A 14,809-nucleotide genomic window follows, 5' to 3' on the forward strand; every position below is an offset into this window, starting at 1 on the left:
GTGACAGCAAAAATCTGTCTCCAAAAAAAAAAAAAAAAAAGCAAGCAGTGGCTTTTCAGAATTAGCTTGTTCAGCTGGTGAGGAAAGAGGTATTTTGCACTGAATCTAAGTAACAACCACCAGTCTTCAGTGTCTCCTCAACTGCAGGAACACAAGCATTCTGTTTCTGAAATGAGGGGGAAAAACAAAAAACCAATAATTAAAGAAACAAATGTCCAGTACAGGCCTTAGGAAAGTCAAAAGACTGAGATTCATCTTCCAAATCACACCATCAACTGAAATCTCTTACGAAAAAGCAGCACTCTGAATCACTGAAAGAACCTAGGGTTTGCCTAATCTAAACTCTTCTCATCTTACAAATTAGCAGCTGAGGTGAAGCAACTGCTTGCCCAGGAGCGAGCTGCGTCTCAAGGCCACCCTCCAGACCTAAGATGCAGCCCTCCTCTCATTACCCATGCTGACCAAACTCTACCTCTGACATTCACTAAAAACAAACAGCAGCATGTTCCCTACGTACATCTGAAAGTGCCAGAGAACTTCAATACCCAAGGTTGAAATGGCCTTAAAAAATTAAAAAGCTCAGCCAAACCAGCTGAAGCGGTAATACAGAGATTAAGAATCTGTACATATCTCAGGTCAGTCAGATGATCCTGTCACCTCCAGAGAAGAATTCAGCTCTAAGGACACTTGTCTTAAATCACTCTTTTACCATCACCATGGATGCCAAGAGTCACTAGTCACATCTGAAGAATCTCTTTCTATCCAAATCATAATAGCTTGTAAAAGGAAAACCACAACCTTGGTATCCTTAAAAAACAGGCCAGCTTTTCAAAAAACAGATGTGTCCGATGTCTCCCTTTTGTTATCTTCCCATTGTTAATACTCTAAGCATGTTATTCCGAAAGTCCCTTGGGAAACTGGAGGCTTTTTTTTTTTTTTGAAGGGAGGGAGTTGGTAGGAGGCTAGTCTGTTCTCAACTACCTCCAGCTTCCCTATCAAATATTGTTACGTAAGGAATTGAGAAACTAGAACATATGACCACAAAAAGACTTGTATATCAATGTTCTCAGCAGCATTATTAATAATACCCCTAAAATACGAACAACTCAAATCAACTGATGGATAAATGAAATGTGGTTATATCCACATAATGGGATATGATTCAGCCATGAAAAGGAATGAAGTACTGACACATGTTCCAACACAGATGAACCTTGAAAACATTATACTAAGCTAATAAAATCACAAAAGGCCAAATATTGTATGATTCCACTCATGACGTTGTAGAATAAGCAAATTCATAGGCACAGAAAAGTGAAATGGTGATTGTCACCGGCTGGGTAGTGGGAAAAATGGGAAGTTTTTGTTTAATAGGTACAGAGTTTCAGTTCTGCAAGATTAAAAAAAGTCTCAAGATAGACAGTGGTGATGGTTGCGCAAGGTGAATGTACTTAATGCCATAGACTGTACTCTTAAAAATGGCTAAAATGGTGACGCTTATGTATACTTGACAACAATTAAAAATAAATTCATTATTTAAAAAGTGGCTACTGGAAAATGTAAGGCAGCAGTGTTGATTAGGGAAGCAGACAAAGTAGGCTTATAATTTTAACAACAGGGTAGTCTGGGTTCAAAATCAGGGGCATTTATCACTGATGGGTCTGTTTACCAAAATATGAATATTAAGCATTTGTTAATATTCCCCAGAACAGGACAGATCCTCTAGAACAAACCGTGGATGTAACACAGCATTTTGAAGGTCTCCACGAATTTCCAGACCATTTTGGACACTATAATCATTTAATATGAGTGGTAATACATTAATGGAACCTAGGTACTTAAGGAAAAAAACTGGTAGGGAGCTCACGTTCTTGGCAAATCTGCTCCACTCCAAAAGGCCAGGAACAGTATATTACTTTTGGCAATGAAGGACCTGATTCACTCCGCCTTAACTAATAGATTTAATACAGTTGGGGTTTCATCAGTGAGGCATTCAACTACTTTGTTTTGCAAACTTGAGCATGTGGCAGTAGAGAAAAAAATCTTCAGAGAATTTCCATATGTTAAATTTTCAAATCACCTTCGGTTTCCACTACAAAAGTAGAAGAGCAAGAGGAGAGGTCCTGGGAAAAATAAAATGGGAAGCTTTTGAAAGGTAACAGAATGACGAAAAATTTAATTTCAGCACTTAAAGGAAATTTGTTTTCTTTCATGCTGGTGTAGTTCATTAATAGCAAACCAACAATCTAATGGTAAATAAACAGCCTGGTTCATCACATTACCTACGAATTATACAAAAATTATAATTACACTGTGACTTCTAAGTTTTATTTTAAAAGCTGATCACAGATGATCTCAGAGATTTAATAAAATAAAACCTAAAATAGTAACAGATATGGATGGTATTTATGTCTATAAATTATAATCATTATATTATCTTTTAGCACATTCATTTTCCTGACCTCAACTCACGGACAAAACAGAACCCTAAAATATGCACCAGGACTAGGGTGCCATCTCACAGGTGTGGCTCACAGCTGTAATCCCAGCACTTTGGAAGCCTGAGGTGGGACGATCCTTGAGCCCAGCAGTTCAAGACCAGCTTGGGTAAACATAGTGAAGCCTCTACTTAAAAAAAAAAAAAAAAAAAAAAAAAGCCAGGTGTGGTGGTGCATGCCAGCTACTCGGGAGGCTGACTCGAGTTGCAGTGAGCACTGATGGTGCTCTAGGCTGGGTTACTAAGGGAGACTTTGGGAATTTGCCTGTTTTTTTCCCCTGCTCTCTCTAACATCTATGTCAGAGGCAAGAACAAAGTAGGCACTCAATAAATGCAGACTGAATGAATGAATCCGTGCCTAGAAAAGACTTACAGATAAGACATCAAATAAATATTTGCAGTAAAAGAGGCAATGTTATCAGATGTGTCACAAACTAAATCCCAGGAGGCTTCATAAGAGATTTAGTTCATGCTCAGCAAGGAGGGTGGCAACAGCTACTGAGTTGGGGCCACTAACTTAGGTGGAAAATTTGCATTTACTGCAAAAAACTTCTGGTGCGGTTCCAGAGGCCAGAAAGCAAGGTGTTCTTGAAAGTCCTTGCTCAACTCCACTGAGTCAGAATAGCTGCTATGTCAAGCTTCTGAGTAACAAGGAATGAATGACTGGAAAGACAGGGTGAGGATAGGATGGGGAACCTTGAATGTGAAGCTGGAGTCTGCTGCCATGACTGGTAGGCACTGAGGACATGCAGCAGATACTGAAGTAGAGAAGGGATATGATTCTAATGCCACTTTAAGAGGATTAATCTAGTTGTGTTCAGCAGGTCCCATTAAGAAAGGTCCAGAGGGCCAGGTGCAGTGGCTCACACCTGTAATCCCAGCACTCTGGGAGGCCAGGGTAGTGGATCACTTGAGGTCAGGAGTTTGAGAGCAGCCTGGCCTACATGGTGAAACCTGGCTCTACTAAAAATACAAAAAATTAGCCGGGCATGATGGCAGGCACCTGTAATTCCAGCTACTCAGGAGGCTGAAGCAGAGAATCACTGGAACCCAGGAGGAGGTGGAGGTTGCAGTAAGCCAAGATTGCTCCACTGCACTCTAGCCTGGGCAACAGAGACAGACTCTGGCTCAAAAAAAAAAAAAAAAAAAGAAAAGAAAATAAAGGCCTGGAGGAAGTCAACTAAGAAAAGATACCACACCTACCCAACCCTCAGAATCACCTGAGGGAGTTTACACCCATGCCACATCTTCTCAATCTGAGAGGTCTGGGAAACCATCACTGCCTTAGGAGATAAGAAGATACTGGGGTGACTGTAAAAGGAGGGGAAAAGAAAAGGTTCACAGGTGAAGATTATAGCCTAAGTAAAAATTTGTGCTAATAATACTGTTTTCATGGACAAAAATTTACGTATCAGCCATATGTAAGAAATTTGTACCTTATAACTTCAAACTTCCTTACCAAGAGGTACGGTGACTTAGCACAGTGAAGTCTTTCTTTGCTAGGAAATAAAGGTAAGATGCAGTGGTCTACCCTACAGCTGGACAGATCTGTATTGAAATCCTTGCTCTGCCACTGACTAGCTTTGCGATCCTACACATGTTATTTAACCTCTAGAGGTCTATTTTCTTACAGTGTAACCAGAAGGACACTATTTCATTGTTTTGATGTCAGAAAGACTAAATGACATGATGCAAGTTAATACTTAAGATAGTTACCATTATTACCTTAAACCAGATGAGATACTGAAATAATCACTTTGAAAATCCTGAGTTCACACTAGGGCACAACCTCTCCAAAAAGCTCAAAGTATTATGCTTAAGAATCAGATGTGGTTGCCATAACAACATCTGTTCCTGTACATATTACAATGTGCTACATGCACAGTAGTGTTTTTATACAATATTTTACATCTGTGTGAGCCATGAATACTCAGGTTAGCACATTCTTAACTTTACAAGCTCAGTGACACTTAAAATATTTATGCAACAGAACATCTGCAACTATCTTAAATAAACCTAGGTGACTTAATGGTTATGTACAAACCTAAAGGTGTCATCTAGATTTTGCATATCTTATGTTTTAAAAAATATATGGAGTCACTGGTCTTTTAGGAAGATTTTCAGATTAGAAGACTGGTGCCCACAACTGGAAAACCGTGACTGTGTTGCTGCTTATCCTGATACTTTGAGTATTCAGATTTCAGGCAAGAATTCTAGCAGGGACCGCTGGAATTTCCAGCACACCAGTAGAACCAGTTGTTTTCAGGCTGAACTCCTATAAGAGTTTAAGATCTGTACACAAATAGAGGGAAGATGATGCCTGAGGGACAAGGTAAAAGCTAGGAAGGCAGGGGTCTGGCCTGCTAACCCTTCAACAATTTAAGAGTTCACCTAAAATTGTATTTTGTAAATGGGGGAAGATGCCTCAGTGCTTAAACAAGAAAAACAGAGTGAGGATACTTTACAATATACCAATCTAGATAAGGAGGAGTGTGAGGTGAGGAGCACTTCCCAGTTTACTTCACTTTAAATAGGTACTGCAGCAAGGCAGGGGCACAGCATAAAGAGTGATCCTAGCACTCCGATGCCTACACAAGCACTCCACAGGCAGACAGCCACTTGCTGTCGCTGTAAGTGGACAACCTGGCCTAAGAGCAATGTAAAAAGGGGAATAACTCACAAGCAGCCCTTAAGGGGTGTTTTAGGACTCTCAAAAATTGTGTTTTTCCTCTGCCATCACAGCACGCAGAAGTTGTGACATTGTCTTCTGTGACCAAACATGGGTTTTTTCCCCAAGCAGCAGACACCAGCTTGGTGTCCTCTAACTTGGTTATAGTGTCATATTCCACAAGTTGGGGGGCTCAGTCCCCAAGACTGCTCTCCCCTTCTTCAAATACCAACTGTAAGTCTGGGCCTCCAGAACTTCTGATGCTTTAAGCTGGGGTTCCCAAGACCCCCCTCAAGTTCTATTAATTTGCTGGAACATCTCACAGGGAAATACTTACGTCTGCCAGTTTATTATAAAAAATACAGATAAAGAGATGCATAGGGGCTCGGAGGTTCCATGCTCTCACTGGGTGCACCACACTCCAGGAACCTTCATGTTTTCAGCTATCCAAAAGCTCTCTGAACCCAGTCCTCCTGGGTTTTTATGCAAGCTTCATCCTGTTGGCATCCTTTCCTAGCTCCCTTCCCCCAGGTATAGGGTGGGGCCCTCTCTAGGGAGGGTCTCAAGACCCACAATCAGAAAGCTGGGTAAAGATTAGAGTCTTGCCTTGGGGCAGATGAAAGGAGAGCAAGAGAAGGTCAGAGAGATTATTTTCTGAGGCCTAACACACCCAATATTCTAACAAAACACGATAATAGGGGTTATGGGTGTTATGAGCCAGGAACTGTGGTGGACGAAAACCAGTATCTATCATAACACCACAAAAGGACAAGCAGATATGTCCACTTATAAATTATTTCAGAAGCATGCCAGTGTTTGTATCTAAATGATGTCAAATTCTTCATGCTTTATCAAAACTACTTAGAAATAATTTCCCACAATAGGAAATATATTTCTTTCACTATTATTGAGTAACAGAATAATTTATTTAAACCATGCTCTCAGTTTTTAAGCCATCTCCCAGGATCAAGGATTCACCAAAGGTATCTTTTCAAAAACATTCTTGTACCAGGTTTTGCCACTGGATGGCTCAATTTTTTATACTTTTCCCCAGTTTTTATTTGCATTTTTCTTGTTGCTGGTTTAATTTTTTTTTTTTTTTTTTTTTTTTGAGACAAACTCTCACTGTGTCGCCCAGGCTGGAGTGCAGTGGCACGGCTCACTGCAACCTCCGCCTCCCAGGTTGAAGTGATTCTCCTGCCTCAGCCTCCCAAGTAGCTGGGACTACAGCTGTGTGCCACCACACCAGGATAATTTTTGTATTTTTAGTAGAGATGGGGTTTAACCATGTTGGCTAGGCTGGTCTCAAACTCCTGACCTGCCCACCTTGGCCTCCCAAAGAAAGTGCTGGGAATACAGGTGGGAGCCACTGAGACTGGCCTCTTGTTGCTGTTTTTAAATGTAACTTCTATATTAAAATAATAATGATAATGTACAAAAAAAAAAATTTGGAACCGAAGTTACAGATCTATATTAAAATAATAATGATAATGTACAAAAAAAAAAAATGTAACTAATTTTGAAGCAGGATTCTGAGCACTTTTTGCATTTGGGCACTCCCAGTCTCAGCTCACAAGAGCAAGGATTCTGTCAACCTAAATTTATAATTCTAATTTAAAATTTTAATACATTTCACCATATTTCCACTAGACAGGAGTTTCTTCAAAACAGACCACTCAAAAAGTTCTGAAGTCACCAGCTTCTACCAGAAGAGCAGAGCTTTACAGATTGTCGACTGAACCACAGGTTTCCACAAGCTCTTAAATGGAGCATGAAGGCTTCAGAAAAAGAAAGGGTAAAAGCCAGCAATTATCAAAAACAAAAACAACTGCTCAGGGGAGAATGAACAAGACTGCCTTAAACTAAAGAACTGGGAAAAGAAAAGGGACCATAAACAAAGTTTCTTTTTAGATTCTTATACAGTTAACTTCAAGGTAGAAATATGCTACACTTCAATTAACTGCCACCTGCACAATTTACACCCATACTCTCCCTGCTGGGGCTGTGGCCAGCTTCTTTAAATGTAGGGCCCATTGGGATCCTTGGGTGTAAGCTCACATGGAAGCACAAAACCTTACTATGAAATGATAAAGCATTTATGTGAGCCCCCATTAGTCAAACAGCTTACAGGAGCACCATAAAGGCCTGTGTTCCAAGCACAGGCCTAGGAACCAGCCCAGACATATTTGGTGGCTCACTTCATCATTGTATGTGACAGTGTCCTGATTTCCCTTCTTGTGAAACAAGGACAATCCTGAGGGAATCAAGAATAGTTTATAAAGTGCTTGGAAAATGGAATGGGCAAGCCATCAATATTATAATACATAAAAGGCCAGCGAGGGGGCCTTTACACTTTACAGTGCATCCTCATTCAAGTTACCAGTCACAAGAGAAGTGACACATAAACACAACCCACAGTTAAGTGACTCAATTACAAATCTATATCGTTACTGAAGAGGGTATTAGGATATGCAGATTCATTTTTAATTCTAACAGCTGGTCAAATAATGCATGACTCTTTTAGATTATGTGTATGCTTTTAAATTATATCTTTAACTTAAATCTAAAACTAGGGCATATATTCAGAGCAGCCTTCCCTTTGTAAACTCTATCCAACCTTGTCCATGCTTTCCTCTTATTTTCTTCATCTTTATTTCTAGAACACTGCTGAAATTCTTGAGGGGTTCCAGGATTTCTCTAGCAGCTGTCTTGGAAGCAAGGTAAGGATCAAAATGCCAAAGTCTGTGAGTGAATCTCAGGGAACCCTAAAGGCAGTGGACTGAATTAATACACAGAGATGAGAGGACCCAGGACTAAAACAGTGATATGAATTTTGCATTTTTCATTGATTAGAATAAAAACATGTGCCCTGCAATCAAAACTGTCACCTTCCATACCTGGCTCAAATGTTATCTGTGACATCCTACACACATATGCTCTACATAATCAAGTTGGCTTGAGAAGCATGATAATATGTGAGGAGAGCCTTCTCATTCTAGCGAAGCAGAATGTGAATTCTCACTTAAGTTGACCCCAAAACTGGCAGATAGCAAAGGTAGGTCATAACGTAACACAGGTGTAAGGAGTACCAAGACACAGAGAGAATGAAGGAGCATAATCATCCTCTCCTCACTTTCTAATTAAAAGGATCAGGCAAACAAACAAAAAAACCAAGAAGTCACAATGGCCACCCATGATGGACAAAGCATGGATGGTTTATCTAATAAAGTATCTCAACAATCAAGGTGGAAAGTGCCAATGTAAAAACAAGAAACAGCTTTTACATTCAAAATATCAATTAATTAGCATGGGGCTTTGTTTTATACCAGTTTCAAACACCAAGTTTCCAAACTAACAATATAAAAGATGTTAACTGACACTGATGTACACCAGCAAAACATGGCATTTGCTCCACAGTTAATATCACAAGCTCTTACAAAAATAGGAGAGGGGCCAGGCATGGTGGCTCATGTCTGTAATTCCAGCACTTGGGGAGGCCGAGGCAGGTGGATCACCTGAGATAAGGAGTTCAAGACCAGCCTCACCAACACGGCAAAACCCTGTCTCTACTAAAAATACGAAAACTAGCCAAGCATTGTGGCGAGCACCTGTAATTCCAGCTACTCAGGAGGCTGAGGCAGTAGAATCACTTGAACCCAGAAAGCAGAGGTTGTAGTGAGCTGAGATTGTGCCACTGCACTCCAGCCTGGGAGACAGAGCGAGACTGTCTCAAAGACAAACAAAACAATAAACTAGGAGAAGAAAAACTATTAAGTTTATGCAATGCTAGTAACAAGTCAAGCTCTGTGAATCTATAATTAAAATTATTTACACATGGGGAGAGCAATGTTTCTCTTAATGTACATGTGTCTCAGGCAAGAGAATGAAGGTTAAACTCCCACTGAAAGTATTTTACCTTATGTAAGACACAACTGACTTTATGATACTCTTTTAAAGTAAAAATCCTTTGGAAGTCCAGGTTGAACAAGTAGCTTATTTACACAACAGTCATGGGTATTTTGGTGTAAACCACAATAATACTTCTAACCTTATAAAATAAAAATTTCAATTATTTATCTTTCATATCATTTTTAAAATCTCTATTTCACTAAGATTTAAATAGGTTACTTGGAAAAAAGTAGATAAAGTTTAATTCTGGTATGTTTTTTACTACACTTAGATGTACTGTCCCCAAATGACATCTCAAAACTAAATATAGTTTCCCCAAACTACACCTCTGATACTTGAACTTTTCATTTGTATTTAATAATATGATAACCACTTCCAGCTCTAGAAAACCCAACTGTGTTCTATGTGTGTGTGTGTACACACACACATCCCAATTATGAAATCAATTGGCTGAGGTCTATTACAATTATTGCAGTTTTGTTACTTATACATGATTCTCAAAAGAAAAAAGACAAATTCTGAAGTTTTTCTTTTCTCTTTTCTACCCTGTGAAGTATCATCAATCCCTACTTTCTCCTGTATAACAAAACAGCTCTATCTTCCTTAAGTTGCAAATTTCACAGTAAAACTTGTAGCTAACATCATCTCATTCAACTAATATACTGCTATTTCAGTTTTCAAAATACTAACGTTTTTAATCCGTTCAAAACTTTTAGGGCCGGGCACAGTGGTTCACACCTGTAATCCAAGCACTTTGGAGGCCAAGGCGGGAGGATCATCTGAGGTCAGGAGATCAAGACCAGCCTGACCAACATGGTGAAACCTCGTCTTTAAAATTAAAAACAAACAAACAAACAAGCAAACAAACTTTTAAGTAGTTACAAGGAAAGCAACCACTTCACACATAGCATGCCTTATGTTTTTAATAATCAAATATAAATAATAAGCCACTGTGGCCTGATAAAAGCCTACCTGTTGGTTACTTGCAAGTGGTGCCAAAACAACCTGTTCAATATTGCAAAGTTCTTATTTTAATATAAATAGTATTAAAACTCTTCCTGCACTCTGGTATAAGGAGAAAAAGATAAACTTAAGCAAAGCAAAGCAAAGCAAATTAACAGTGGGAATGTCTAAAATCAGTAACTTCCAAGGTTGGCAGTGCCAGAGGCATTAAGAGTTTCAGCCCAATCTCCTATATTTCCTATACAGGGACTATAAGAACCAAAATCGGGGGTGGGGGGAAGAGTTCCAAAAAAAAAAGAACCAAAATCAAAGAAGTTAATTTCAATATACAGCAGCTCCTAGTAAGGCAGTCTCAGGAAATTTTTCGACAAAGGCCAAGATGAAGGAATTTCTACCTAAAGTTCAGTTGCACAGACTACCCATTCCCACACTCTAGTTGAGCCTTTTACTATACTTTAATAAGTATACAGTTTACCTACTATAAATTCCAGTCTTCAAGCCCAATTGTTTCACTTTTTTTTTTTTTTGGGTAGAGATCGGGTTTCAATATGTTGCCCAGGCTGATCTTGAACTCCTGGCCTCAAGTGATACTCCTGCCTCAGCCTCCCAAAGTTTTGGGATTTTAGGTGTGAGCCACTTCGCCTGACCTCACCTTATTTTTTGAGTATTAAAACCAAGAAACCTTTGAAACTGTAGAATATGTGCTTTCTAAGAGCTCACAGCAAGTTTTCCTTTAACGGAAAATGGCTGTTACCACTTAGGACATCATTCAACACTGTATCTCATTTGCTAAATAAAACAAAAGCCCCTCCACAAACTTCATCTCCAACATTCCCTCAACTAAGTTGTCTTCAAATTATATGCTCATTATTAGGACTTAAGTAACTATATATAAAACACCAAATAAAGATAAAAGCTCTACCTGTCTACATATACTATACAGTATTTAAAAATTAAAATAATCCCATTTAAATATCTGATTTTTTACAATTACTAAAAAATTGTAAAAGCAACGTAGTCTCTAGTCAAATACCTGTACCAAAGGGCCTCCTTTTCACTCACCAAAACGTTAATTGGTAGCAATTCTCCAATAAAAAATTCTCCTGTTAAGCACCAACTGGTTAACTAGGTATCAAAGAATACACCCATTCAGTTCCCCATAAACTTATCTTGATGTATTTACCTAAGATGTAACAAGCTCTTAAAGGTACCCACAAACATCAACCACTGTCAATCGTTGGTAGCAAGAACAAGTTCATGGAAAAGCATGTTTTCATCAGATATTTAAGGCTTTTAGAAGCTTGGAAATTGGGTCATCAAAGTAATAGTAACTGAATACTTAACATACTTTATACACAAGGGTGTAGAATGCAAATGATTACGACAGTATCAGCATCTGTAAAAATTTCTCTTAAAGAAGCTGTAAGTCATTTCTTATGTTAATAAGTGTTCAGAACCCACTACTGCAACAGCTCTAACCGGTTCCTTGAAGAATGTGGCTAGGCTGAAATTTTGGAAGTGTTGGCTTTGGTGGTGACCAAGGAGGAAGAAGTCTCTGGCTTCCCTGTTGCTGAAGTTCCCACCCTCCAAAATGAATATACCCACCGGTGTCAATTGACAATGTGGTCCAAAGAGCAAGGCAGGAAACGGAGTCCAGATCCTCAAAATGGTAGTACAGGGCATAACCACTAGGCCACCTATCAGTTCAGTACAAAAAGTACAACCCTGCGCATCATGGTGTAAAAGCTGGGGCCTAGGTTTCGCATTGTGCATCTCACACCTATGGAAATAACAAGAGGAGTAAAATCTATAGAAATCAACACACCCTAAGAAGGTGGGTGCTCACAGAAGACTGGTATCAACATTTTGGTAAAGGTGGTTGGCTGCTGAGATAATGAATGGCAATTACAAGTCCAATTTTGGAGGGAAACAAAATTTTTACAATCAACACTGTTGAGTTTGACAATGAAGAACCCAACATGGGCTTGATGTTTACCAAGAAGGCTTTGCAAATCATGACACCCATCTTCTCACTTATAAAAATTACTACCCCACAAAAATCCATCATTTGTCAAGAATGATTTTTACCTCTCAAAGAACTGGAAAGATTTGGGCTATGATGAAGGGAGTTAATCAGCAATGCCCCCAAACCTGTTACTTTCAGGTTTCAAACCTTCTCCTTTACCACCAGACTTAGGAAAGCTATGGTGACACATTCAAAATGTTATTCTAAAGAAAGGGAATCCGAACCAAGGATGTGCCAAGGTGATTCGTCAAGAACAAATGTGGACTGTCTGAGGGCCAACAGTTTTGAAAAAGTAAAAGGAGCAAACTTCTAAAATGCAGGGTGGGCTCTTTAAAAGAAGTAAAATCACTGCTCTTGACTCACTTAATCCTTCGCCATGTTGCTGTCAGCTCACCAACTTAAGTGCGAGTGTGACTTGCTGGGCCCATTTTCCCATGGTCTGTAGAAGGCGCTGTGAAGCACATCCTGTTCTAGCTCGGGGGCCCTTCCCCCCTCTGCAGCCTTACCCAGTGCAGAGAATGCGCCCCCTACTGACTCCAACACTCATCGCCTTTAGCCGACTTGGCTGCGGTGCATTTTGGGTGGGGGCTGGTATTTTCTCCATGGCCATAAACCAGAAGCAACAATGCAGATTTCTAAAGAAACTGTATCAAGCTATCCAAGAGACTCTTTTTTTTCTTTCCATTCTGAAGGTTCAAGACACAGGCACAAGAAGCATCAGGGATGGGAACTGGGTGTGTGGGGATGGACAGCATTAACATGGCAAACACAGGAAACAGTTTGGTCCTTTTTCCCTCCTAAGCCTTTGTCTGTAAAATGGGGTTATGGCAAGAAGTGTCCAGAGAAACTGATGAATGCAAAAACATTAAGAAGACTTCGCGTGTGTGTGTGTGTGGGGTGGGTGTGTGTGTGTGTGTGGCTAAAAAGGTATCAGACCTAGAGTCTTGCCTTGGGCAGAAGAGGAAGAGAAGCAATCGCGCCTTTTCCAGCAGACAGGGATCAAGGTTGGGGGGGAGGGGAAGGAAGGCAAGCAGCCCAGAGGAAAGAAGAGGTGAATAAGAGGGTGCTCCCCAAACTACTCCCCATTCATTACGAGAAAATCTTTTTGCAGCTTTCTGGATTTCCATTTTCTACCATCTTACTGCAAAGTTAGGGCTCAGAATGTTCGAAAGAGGCGCTGACCAGGCAGCTGAGATTGGGAAAAGGGATGGTTGGTAGACTGTGGTCAGGATAGGAGGGAAGCTGGTAGGTTGGGAAGGAAGGATTGCACAGGGGAGGTAAAGACTTTAACTCCGTGCCATGCATGCTCCCCGGTCCCCCAACTCCGTCCCCCCTCCCCCAGCTAGGGGTGGGTAGACCTGGCAGAAGGCTCGTTCCAGGCATGGGAGTGTGCGTGGGGGGGCTCCTTTTGGGGGTGGGGGGCGGACGGGATTAGTTCTAGGGATGGGAGAAGCTAGGTTCTGGCTGGGGGCGGGGTGGGGGAGATGCCATTAGCTGCAAAAGCTCCCGGCAGCCAAGCTGGCTGCTGGCCTCGGTGGGCTCACGGGGCGGAGAAGGGGGTCGGGCTGCAGGAGGAGGCGCCTGGACCTCCAGAGCAGAGCCGGGTAGCGGTCCGTGCCGGGACTGGCGGCCCGTCGGCGCCGGGTTGTGCAAAGAAGCGTGTGTGCGGCTGGAGGGCGGCGATGCGAACAACAATGCGCCCGCGCCCGGGGCCGGGCTGGGCGGACGGCCGCGCGGGCCGGGGTCGGGAGGCAGGGCAGGGCCGCGGGTCCGCGCGCGGCGGCGCCAAGCTTACCTTGACTCGGCCTCAAGGCGCGCGCGGGGCCGGCGTGCTCGGGGGCCGGACGGCGGCGGCGGCGGGCGGATGGCGGCGGCACGGCGGTGGCGGCAGCGGGGAGGGCGCGCCCGGGGCCTCGTCGCGCTCCGGCTCGGCGGGCTCCGGCTCGCGCCGCGGCCGCGGGTGCTGCCGGGGGGCGCGGCGGGCGCAGCAGAGCGGCGGGCGGCGGCGGCGTCGTCGAGCGGTGCAGACAAAGGAGGGGCGGAGGGAGGAGACGGAGGGTGTGGGAGAGGCGGCTTCACCGGCGCGGGCGGCGACGGCCGCGCTCCTCTCGCTCTTCAGCAGCGGGGACCGAGAGAGGGAGCTGTGTCTGAGAAGACGCCAAAATCCCCCTTAGCGCTGCCTGCGGGAGTGGGAGGGGGCACAAGATGGCGGCGGCCGGGGGGGGTGGGAGTTCAGCTCATGGATCCCGGCGGGCGGCGGAGGGGAGACCGGGCCAGCGGAGGCGGCGGCGGCAACAGGCGGGGGAGGGGGGCTGATCCCGCGTCTCCCCTCAGCAGACAATACAAGCGCCTCGGACCGAGTCCCCGAACCTGCCCTAGCCAAAATGGCGGCCGAGAAAGAGAGGAAGTGACGTAAGTGCCTCATTAGCATAAGAGGACTCATTGTCCAGCTAAGTTGGGGGGGGCAGTGGGGACAGCACCCCTAACCCCCCTTCCCCTAGGGGGCCCCTCTTACTCCCACCTGTGCTTGCACCTAACATTTCCTGAGGGAGGGTGCTCTCAGAACCCCCACCCCCGCCTGAGGGAAATTATATAATCCCCACTGAGTGGGGGAACTCTCGCGAGAACCAGGCGGATTTACCATTGACCCACTAGGAGGCGCCGTGGATAATGGCCGCAGTGCGCTCCCAGGGCCCGTGTGCTCGGCGGGCGCCTTCCTCTGGCCGCAGCTCCGGCGGCGGAGGCA

General features: G+C 43.0%; 1 protein-coding gene across 2 annotated transcripts in view; it reads right to left on the reverse strand.

Moving 5' to 3' along the window:
- Positions 1-14,464, reverse strand: part of ADNP (activity dependent neuroprotector homeobox) — a 39,504-nt gene extending 25,040 nt beyond the window's left edge. The window contains exons 1-2 of one of the 2 annotated variants that reach the window (XM_064382521.1): positions 13,859-14,464; positions 11,643-11,817 (exon numbers count right to left, since the gene is read on the reverse strand). The gene's annotated coding sequence lies outside the window, so the exon portion shown is untranslated. The remainder of the gene's footprint in view (positions 1-11,642; positions 11,818-13,858) is intronic. The other variant, XM_064382522.1, reaches the window with a different exon arrangement.
- Positions 14,465-14,809: the final 345 nt, after the last annotated feature.

The sequence above is a fragment of the Aotus nancymaae genome, unplaced genomic scaffold (genome assembly GCF_030222135.1).
Source record: "Aotus nancymaae isolate 86718 unplaced genomic scaffold, 86718_ANA_hifiasm-v0.15.2.pri h1tg000029l, whole genome shotgun sequence".
NCBI classification, from domain to species: Eukaryota; Metazoa; Chordata; class Mammalia; order Primates; family Aotidae; genus Aotus; species Aotus nancymaae.